The 11010-nt window shown below is 40.0% G+C and overlaps 1 pseudogene; it reads left to right on the forward strand.

Annotated features, from left to right (window-relative positions):
* The first annotated feature begins 224 nt into the window (after nt 1-224).
* On the forward strand, nt 225-1174 carry LOC102863360 (annotated as a pseudogene).
* The last annotated feature ends 9836 nt before the right edge of the window (nt 1175-11010 follow it).

Consider the following 11010-nt stretch of genomic DNA (forward strand, 5'->3'; position numbering starts at 1 on the left):
GGAATGTACTGCCTAAAAGAGCAGCTATTTCACAACTTCAGCTGCTTGAGAGGATAGATCTGGTTACTAAGACTATGGCTCTGAAGGCACCATGAGACTGGGCTAAGGCTCTTCATCTGCCTTCTGTTCTAGGGTGGCTTGGAGCTGTGCTATTTCCAAACCCTCTGGCCCTTTCAGAGATGTGACACTCTCAGCCCTGTGTGTCATTGACGCTGTCCCCACCCATGCTGGTGAAATTTCTGGAAGCTCAGCTAGTGGTCACTGTCAGTAAAAACTTCTTTGGCACCAGGAAGCTTGTTTGGCCTTCAGACCTCACTCCGGGCCCTGAGGGCTGCAGGCCGCTGACCTCTGAGGACGCTGCTGAAATGGTCAGGTTGGAGGTTGGAGTACAGCAATTGTGTGCAAGTGACTGAGGATGTCCTAGTCTACAGCATCACAGGCCCTGCCCTGCAGGAAACCTGTCCATCCTTAGGACTAACCACGCTGAGGTTCCATCGAGTGCCACTATGCCAGCAAGGACAATGTGAGCAGGCCCTCGAGTGCCCTTCAGGACCTCCATGCTCTCTGAGGAGAAGCTGGCTTTCTCTCTGAGCCTGATGGAGGGGGACTGGAGCACGGAGGAGAGGACCTCCATCTTCTGGCTGGGAGCCATGGCTCATCCTCAGTTGAAGGTCCACACGGGCAGCCATGTGCCACTGTAAGTGTTCATGGACCACTGTGTGGCCATGCCGATGCCAGCCAGGACCCCTCCCCCTCCCACCATCACACCGTTGTCGACTTCCTCGGTTGTCTGGTAGACGATCTCTCCAATTCTGCCTCAGAATTCAGAATCCTCGGTTCCAGGCTGGATATTTGGATACTCTGCAGTCCACAGTGGATGTGCTCCACTTAGCTAATGACTCCAGAAACATGATCTATATCACCTATAATCTGAAAGTCGCTCTGGCTGACAAGCCTCAAACCAGCGGAAAAAGTCTGCTCCTTCAACAAGTCTGTCAATGGCTGGTTTCCAGTAGAAGGCACCAACAGCATCTGAGGATGCTGTAACAAGGGTGACTGTGGCATGCCAGGCCTTTCCAGCAGGCTTCCCATAGACCAGACATCAGTTAGCCACTGGCAGAAGCCAGCCCACCAAAGATGCAGGTATATGGCAAAAAAAGCAAATGGCCCCTGATTTTCCTGGGAAAGGCTGGTGACAGCAGTCCAGAAGGGTGGGCCTCCAATGCCCATAGCTCCTATCTGGGCCTGGTGGTGACTGTGACCTTGACTCTGATTATGGTAATCCTGGGTTTCTCCAGGAGGCAACATGCTGTTTCCTGTGGTGTGTCCTTTGTCTGACTCCGAATAATAGAACCGCAATCTGAAAAGAAAAAAAATTTTTTTTAAAATTGAAATCAGAAATTTTGTTTCAAACATCCCAGGTCTTAGATTTTCAGTCTCAGATTCTTGAAAGTTTAGAAACCAATGTAGCACCCTCAGTCTGTGCCTTGGAAGGAGACAAGAGTTAGAAAGGAAAAGGAGGGAGGAAGAAGTGGATGGTTGTTGTTCTTAAGTGCTGTCAAGTTGACTGTGACTTATAGTGACCCTATGTACAAAAGCTCTGAACTCTGCCTTGTCCTGAGCCAGTCTCACTGACTCTAACACACCTAGCTCCATTACCCCGCTTACTGTGTCAATCCATCTCATCCAGGACCTTTTTCTCCTGCACTGTCCCTCCACCCTTTCAAGCATGATGTCCTTCTCCAAGAACTGGTCCCTCCTGGACACATGCCCATAGTATGTGAGATGGAGATTCAAAATCCTAGCTCCAAGGAGAAACTTGGTTTCACCCTCTCCAAGACCGAACTGTTTATTCTCTTGGCAGTGTATGGTATGTTCAACACTCTCCAGCACTACAACTGGAAGGCATCAATTCTTCTTCTGTCATCCTTAATCATTGTCCAGCTCACTGATGCATAGCAAGTAATTGCAAGAGCATGGCCTGGATCAGGTGCACCTTAGTCTCTAGACTGACATCATTGCTTCTCAGTACTCTGGAGAGGTCCCTAACAGCAGATTTTCCCAGTATGATTTGTCTTTTGATTTTCTGGCTGCTGGTGCTAAAAGTGCTGATTCTGGAGCCATGCAAGCTGTAATAGTTAATATCCTCTATCTCTTCTCCATCTATCATGGTGCTGTCAGTTGGCCCAGAGGTGAGAATTTTTGTCTTCTTGATGTTTAGTTTCAATCTCTATTGAAGACTACAGTCCTTGAGGACTTCAGGTCTTCTTCACTTTCAGTTAGCAAGGTTATGTCATCTGCCTAACGTAGACTGTTGATTAGTCTTCCTCCAATTCTGTTGCCCCATTTCTCCTCATATAGCTCAGCCTCCCAATGATCTGTTCCGCAAATAGATTGAAAAGGTATGGATACAGGACACATCCCTGACACACTCCTTTCCTGATTTTGAACCATGTAATGTTTCCTTGCTTTGTTCTGTTCTGAGGGCTACTTCCTGGTCCAAGTATGAACACAATCAAGTGTTCTGGGATTCCCATTTTCCTCAAGGTTAGCCACAATTTGTTGTGATCTACACAGTCAAATGTCTTTGCATAATTAATGAATAACACATAGAAATTCCTCTGGTACTTCTTTGCTTTTGTCCAAGTTCCATTTGAATTAGTAATAATGTCTCTAGTGCCACCACCTTTCTAAAACCAAACTCTGTTTTTCATATTAGTAGTCTTATATTATGATTGTCTTTGTTTGACTTAACTTATGTCACCCAACATAATTCATTTTAATTAAATCCAGGTTGTGCAGTATTTTGTCAATTCTTAATTCTTTTTAAGAGATAACATAATATTTCATTTTGTGAATGTACCATGGTTTTTTTAGCCATTCATTTGTTGGTGGGTACTTGGGTTGTTTATCTCTCTTTGTTAACAGAAATAATGCTGCAATGAATATGGGTGTGGATTTATCTGTTTGTGTCACAGCTCTTATTTCTTTAGGATATATAACTACTAGTGGGATTGCTGGATCAAATAGTATTCTTAGTCCCAAATTTTGAGAAAGTGCTAACCTGCTTTCCATAGAGATTGCACCATTCTCATCAATAGTGAATGAGAATTCCAAAATATTCAGTGATGTAAGCAAGTCACAAAAGGACAATTATGGGATTAGAATACTAATATAATAAAAATGAGAAATGATTTACACACAAAGAATCAATCTTAGAGGAGGGATGATAGAAATAAACAAAAAGGGGAAAAGGAGCAAAATAAAGAACAACAAAAAAAATCTCAGACAGGTAGTTTTATTCATACTATCATGTGCAGAGGAAAAGAACAATTTCTAACAGTAACTCACACATTGCTATTTAGTTGGAACTGACTCATAGCTGACCTTTTATTAGGTTTCTGAGGCTGTAAATTAAATGGGAGGAAGGAAGCTCTGGTGGCCTAGCGGCAGGAAGCTGTACTGCAATCCCAGAGGTGCACAGTTCGAATCCACCAGATGCTCTGCTGGAGAAGGAGGGACAATCTCCTCCTGTACCAGTCAGATCCGATTTGACAGTACACAACACAAAAATAATAATTTTTTTTTAAATGGGAGGAAAATATCCATATTTTTGCCAACGAGCCAATAATGGATTCAAACTTTTTGTTTTAGGATTCAACTCTATTGAATTAGTTGCCAGACTTAGGAGAAACCTTAATTGAGTATTGTTAAATTTGCTGTTAGCTTGTTGTTAGGTGCCATTGAGTTGACTATGACTCACAGTGACCTTATAAATAACAGATCTGAACCTTTTTCCGTCCTGCACTATTCTCATTGTCATTCTCAAGCCCATTGTTGTGTTAGTCAATCTTGTTGGGAGTCTTTCTCTCTTTCACAGATACTCTACTGTTCATGGCATGATGTCATTTTCCAAGGATTGGCCCCTCCTTACAGCACGCTAAAAGTCTGTGAGAAGCAATGTCACCATCTTTGCTGCAAAGGAGCAGTTTGGATACAGAGCCTCCACGACAAACCCATTCTGCTGGCAGTTCACGGGATAGTCAGTACTCTTCTCCCACACCAGATGACTAGCTTTCCCAGTTTCCAGGTTTCATTTCCTCTTTAATCACTTGGCTAAGTAAAAACTATCTTTCATTTTTATTATAACTAACATATACCCCTAAAGCAGCTCAGATTAGGGAAGCCAGTCACAAGGCCCAGGACACAATCTAAGTAGCCACAGAATTTAGTTAATTTAGGCAGCCCCAGTTTCCTATTCCTGGCCCTTTTAACTTTATTAACAATTTCTTTTAAATTATCTGGCCAACCACAACTGAATGGATTGAGAAACTAGGGTATATTCACACAATGGAATACTACGCAGCACTCGGAAGCAACAATTTCAAAAAATACTACATAACTTGAGAGGACGTGGAGAGCATTATGCTGAGTGAACTCACTCGGTTTTGTAAGGACAAATGCTGCATAAAATCATTACTGTAAAAAATAGAAGGATAATTAGTAAAAAATGCATGGGGACCCAGGGGGAAAGGGGTGGAAGTAGTGAGGATGGGTAAGGGTTTGTTCAATTTGGTGGGTGGAGGGAAGTGTTCTGCCCAAGAAATGTCCCTCAAAGGATATCACATGTCTGAAAATTCAAGAGTGTTTATTAAATTCCACATGTGGAGACTTTCTCCCTCAGTAGGAAGGTGGCGAGGGGAAAAGCCCAAGTTCCCCCTCCCAATTGCTTTTATGACTTTCCCCGGTGCCACTGTCGGGGCAGGGAGATTGAGATCACGGTTGGTGGGTCAGGGGATCAGTCATGTGGGTTGGCTTTTGACGGGCTGGCTCCTTTGCCTACCTTTACTCTTTCTGTGTCACGTAGACACTAGTTAATTCTTTACTTTGCAAGGACAAATAAGACTTTACCAGGGCATTCATGTTTGCCTTAAGCTAAGAATTTTTATGGCCTGCTTCTGCTTCTGGCATTAATGGGGGTTTATAAAAAAAATGGGGTTTATGCTGTCCCTTCAGGAAGGAGTACAGGAAATGGCAAAGATCCATCAGGACCTGTAAAGACAGGATAATGATGGGCATAGTACAATGGTGATTAATTTTATAAAACATAATGTATGGAAATTATTGTATGAAACAAAAGGGAATGAAAAATAGTGTGAAACACAAGTTTTACAAACTTTGTAAGCAAACTAATATAAAATAAACATTTTTTAAAAAGTTATATGGCAAGATAAAGGTTAATAACCCATACAAACATTGTTGCTTTTTCTCCCTGCCCACCCCTCCCCCCAGTTCGCTCTTCTCTTTGAAAAATGGGCACAGGATACGAACAAAGAATACATTCAGATGGCCAACAAATACACGAAAAAATGTTCAAAATCCCTAGCTCTAAGAGAGATGCAAATCAAAACGACTATGAGATATTATCTCACGCCAGTAAGAATAGCAAAATTTAACAGAACAGCAAGCAACAAATGCTGGCGAGGTTGCGGAGAAACTGGAACACTTATTCACTGTTGTGGGAGTGTAAAATGGTGCAACCATTATGGAAGGCTGTATAGCGTTTTCTCAAAAAGTTGCAAATAGAAATACCGTTTGGCCCAGCAATTCCATTACTGGGAATATGCCCTAAAAAAACCATAACTGCCACCCAGGCAGATATAAGCACACCTATGTTTATTGCAGCTTTGTTTACAATAACAAACAGTTGGAAACAACCTAAGTGCCTATCAACAAACGAATGGATAGAGCAGCTCTGGTATATCCACTCAATAGACTACTAGGCTGCATTGAAATTCAAGGAATTCATGCAATATTATTTAAAATGTGTGACCTTGGAGGACATTATGCTGAGTGGAATATCTCACTCACAAAAGGCTGGGTGATGCACGGTGCCACTATTGTAGAATGGGACTGACATCAGGGTTGGGTTGAGACTGAGAAAAAATGGATAAATTCTATACATTGCATTGAAACAGATGAGGGAGAGAACTGTTTGAAAGTGGCATATGATTGGGTATTATGGTTATGACAAGAGTCCAGAATGAAGGTTGCATAGTGAAGTGTACTCGGGGCGAGGGTGGGAGGGATTCTATACCAATGAAAGATTTTTTTCTTTTACTTTTCAAAGAGAACAGCGAAACTGGGGGGAGGGGTGGGCAGGGAGAAAAATACAACAATGTATGTATGGAAATCCAAAATTTCTGTAAACGTTCATTAAAATTAATTTTTAGAAAATTATCTGGCAAGAATTTTCAGATTTTTACAACAGTCAGAATAAGAAGTGCATAACAAGGGAGCTCTGGTGGCCTAATGGCAAGAATCTGCACTGTAATCCCAGAGGTACGTGGTTCGAATCCACCAGATGCTTTGCTGGAAAAGGAGGGGCAAACTCCTCCTGTACCAGTCAGATCTGATTTGATGGTACACACACACAAAATAATAAAATTAAATTAAGGGGAACTCTGGTGGCCTAGTGGCAAGAAGCTGCAACTACAATCGCAGAGGTGCACGGTTCGAATCCACCAGATGCTCTGCCGGGGAAGGAGGGATAATCTCCTCCTGTACCAGTCAGATCTGATTTGACGGTACACGCACACAAAAATAATAAAATTTAAAAAAAAAATAAATTAAAAATTTAAAAAAAAACGAAGTGCATAACAAAGTGGACTGAGGGGAGCAGGGATGGAGTAAACTGCAACAATGAGTGAATGAATGAAAATCTAAGTTTTGTATAAACTTTGGTTAAAATATCAATTAAAAAAGAAGAAGAAGAAGAAACATAATTTTCATATTTTATCACTTCATTCATGTGTACAAACAAAAAGTTATTGTTATTATTAGGTGTCGTTGGACAGTGAGCTTATGACCAACAGAATTGAACCTTGTTCTATTCTGTGCCATTATCACAATCTCCTTGGTGCTCAAGTCCATTGCTGCAGTCACTGTGTCAGCCCATCTCTTTTAAGGTTTCTCTCTCTTTAGCTGACCTTTTTACCTTTCCCAACACTTCCCAAGTTTCCCAAGAACTGTGCCCACCTGACAATCTAGCCAAAGTATGTGAGATGACGTTTCATCACCTTTGCCTCTAAGGAACAACTTAGTTTCACTATCTGCAAGACAGAGTTGTTTATACTTTGCCAGTCCATGGTATAGTCAATATTCTTGGCCAACAGCACAACCCTAAGGTATCAATTCTCATTTAATCTTCCTTATTCATTGTCCAATTTTCATATGTATACAAAGCAAATGGTTTCAATCAGGCAAACCTTAGTGTTTCAATTGATATCCTTGAAGAGGTCTTTTACAAAATATTTTCCATATTAAACACGTCTTTTAATTTCTTGAAGTAAAATGAAGTCTTTGACAACTTCTCTCTTTTCTCCAGTTACCATGATGCTGCCTATTGGTCCAACAGTGAGGATTTTTGTTGTGTCATCTGCATAAAGCAAGTTGTTGATGAATAGTCGTCCAATCTTGATGGTGCATTCTTATTCATACAGTACAGCTTCCATAATTATTTACTCGGTATACACGCTGAATAGGTATGGAAAAATGATACGACACACACAGACACACACACACACAGACACACACACACACACACACACACACACACACACACACACTCAGATTTTAAGCCATGCAGTGTTCCCTTGTTTTATTGAGACAACTGCTTCTTGATCTAGGTATAAGTTTCCCATGAGCACAATTAAATGTTCTACTATTCCCATTCTTTTAATCATAATTTGTTATGATCCACATAGTGAAATATCTTCGCATAGATGATAAAACACAAATAAACATCTTTCCAGTATTCTCTGCTTCCAGCCAAGATCCATCTGACATTAGTAATGATAATTCTCTTTCCATCGCCTCATGTGAATCCAGCTTGATTTTTTGTAGTGTCCAGTAAATGTACTATTCCTGTTGTTTTTAAATTATTCTCAGCAAGATTTTAATTGCATGCGATAATGATGATATTGTTAAATCATGTCCACATTCTGCTGGATCATCAGTTTTTAGAATGGGAACAAATAGAGATCCTGCCAATCAGTTGATCCAAGTTGAGCTTGTCTTTCAGATTTTTTTGTATAGGTTAGTGAGCATGTCCACAGCTGTAACTGATTTTTGAAATGTGTCCATCAGTACTCTGTCAATATGGGGGACCTTATTTTTTTGTCAATTCTTTCAGTGCAACTTTTACTTCCTTCTTCATTATCAGTGTTTTTTAAAATCATATGCTACTACCTGAAATTGTTCAATGTGAATCAATTCTTTTTTGTAACTTTGTCTATTCCTTCTATCTTCTTTTGATGCTTCCTGCATGGTTCAATATTTACCCAGAGAATCCTTCAGAATTGCAACTAGAGGCCTGAGTTTGTGGTTTAGTTCTTTCAGCTTGACAAATATCATGCTGGTTTCTTCCTTTTTGGTTTCTTTACATTGTAACTCTGCATATTTTGTTATAATATTTTGCTTTATCTTCTCAAACTGTCCTTGGAAATATTCTATTTAGCTTTCTAACTTCACAGTTTCTTCCCTTTGTCTTGGCTTCTCTACATTAAAGAGAATGTTTTAGACTCTCTTCTGGCATCTAATTTGGTCTTTTCCTTCTTTCCTTTCTTTTAAATGACATTTTGCCTTCTTTATGAATGACAGACATCCTTGAGTCAGTCAATGACTCATATGATCTTCAGTCATTAGTGTTTAATGCATCAGAATCTATTCTTGAGATAGCTTTTAAATGTAGTTAAGATAGACGCATGGTTCTATTTTGATTCTCATGAACTTGTTTCCATTTTCTCCAGTTTTAATTATGAGTAATCAATGGCCTTTTCTGATGTCAGTCTCTGACTGTTGATACCGGGTAATCAGACTTACTACGTCTGTGGAAATAGATGATTCTCCATCATCTCTTTCTACAAATGAGTCTATCAGACTCCTTTAGAGTTCATCAGAGGAGATTTGTGTGTATAGTTGCTGTTAATTTTAAAAAAAGTATTTGCAATGAATAAATCACTGATTGTACAAAATTCTATCACATGATCTCCAGCCTCATTTCTGGCACCAAGGTCATATTTTCCAACTACAAATCTTTCTTATCTCCAACTTTTCACTCCAATCACCAATTATTATGAATGCATCTTAACTAAATGTTCGATCAATTTCAGAATACAAAAACTATTGGAAATCATCAATTTTTCCATCCTTGGCTTTAGTGATTACTGTATATATTTAAATAACAGTTGTATTAACAAATATTCCTTATATTTGTATGACTAGTACCCTCTCATGCTACATACTTCAGGATGATATCCAAAGGTTCTATTTTACATTGAATATGCCACCATTCCTCTTCATTTTGCCATTCCTGGTATATGATAAATATGGCATAGAATAAAGAAGCCAAGAGGTCATGATTATTTGATTCAAAATGGTCAACACTAGTCTCTGTCAGCTCACTACTGCCCCAGATGTTGATTTTAGGCATTCTGTTTCATTTTGACAACTTTCAATTTTCCTAGACTCATACTTTATACATTCTTCATTGCAATTACTTATGGATATTTGTAGCTACTTCGCCTCATTTTGAGTCTTGCCACATCAGCAAATGAAGGCCCTTCATTGGGTGAAAGCTTTACTCTAGTTCTGTCAGTACGGTAGCCTCTACTTTGAAGAAGTAACTCTTCCCCAGCTGCATTTTGAGTACCTTATAATCTGAGGCTTGTTATTTCGGAGGTGAATGACCAGTCCTGCTTCTAATTCTATTTTAGATGGGAAGCTAGACTATCTGTCTACCATGGGTGAGCCTGCTCGTATTTCAAATACAGGTAGCATAGCTTCCAGCATCACAACAACATGTAAGCTACCACAGTGGTTTCTAGATGGTGGGAAGGAAAAAAAAAAGCAGCTGCTCTATGACCTGGAGAAAGCTGCCACAAAAAATGAAGAAAACAAAACAAAACCCTTCAGCACATATCCTGTGAGGATGAAGTGGCAACTGGCATTTAGCCAAACAGATTCCATCTGGAAAACCAGCTGCGGGTGTGCCTCCTGATTTAAATCTCTCCTTTTCTTTCCCCATTATTCTCTTCTAAAAAATACTAACTAAACATGAGCCCTTCCACATGCCCTTTATTGTAAACCTATAAATGCTCCCTTAAGACTTTTTGAGAAGACTTTTTTTTTAAAGGCACTAACCTCTGTCTACTTTTTTACTTGCTTCAAGTAAAAAGAACACTTTCTCATCCACATTCCTTTTCTTTAGTATTCTTTACTGTGAAAAATGACAATGATCCCCCCCCTTTTCTTTGCAATGACCCTTTGAGGCCAATTGGGACCCCATCAGTAACAATAACACATCATATCTAAATAACTTCAATGACTTGTCATCATATTTAAAATAAACTCCAAACTATTCACCTTCAAAATTGCACAAGATAGCACCCCTGACTTTATTTTGTACTTCCTTGTCTGACATCCTAAGCTTTGGTCACACTGGCTTCCTTTCTATTCCCCAACACACTGGACTTGTTGAAAATGTATCTCCCCTGGTCTCCACCAAGGCTCCTTTTCAGAAATCCATTTATTAACTATATAAAGAAAAGGAGTCCTGGTGGTGCCAGTAATTAATCATTAGATTACTAACCTAAAGTGAACTTGGCAGTTCATATCTGCCCAGAAAGTTCATAGCTATGATAACTTTTCAGAGAAGTTCTCCTCTGCACATCAGAGCCCACCATAAGCCAGAACCAACAACCCTTACAGTTGGTGGTGTTGAGGGTTTATTGTTCAAAATGGCATTCCTAGCCATTGGCTTTGACTTTGCCATGTGGATGAGTGGGGATATGTGAATAATGTTAGCCTATCCACAAAGGGATTGGTTACTCTCACCACTAAATTGAGCAGACTCAGTCACAGATTTGAGAGCCTCACCACCAGCAAAGAAGAAAGTATGCAGTGCACATCCTTTGGGACCAGAGGTTCTTGTGCCAGCTAGACTTACAG

Source organism: Elephantulus edwardii, unplaced genomic scaffold (genome assembly GCF_000299155.1).
Source record: "Elephantulus edwardii isolate Elephantulus edwardi_28Jun2011 unplaced genomic scaffold, EleEdw1.0 scaffold00056, whole genome shotgun sequence".
Taxonomy (NCBI): Eukaryota; Metazoa; Chordata; class Mammalia; order Macroscelidea; family Macroscelididae; genus Elephantulus; species Elephantulus edwardii.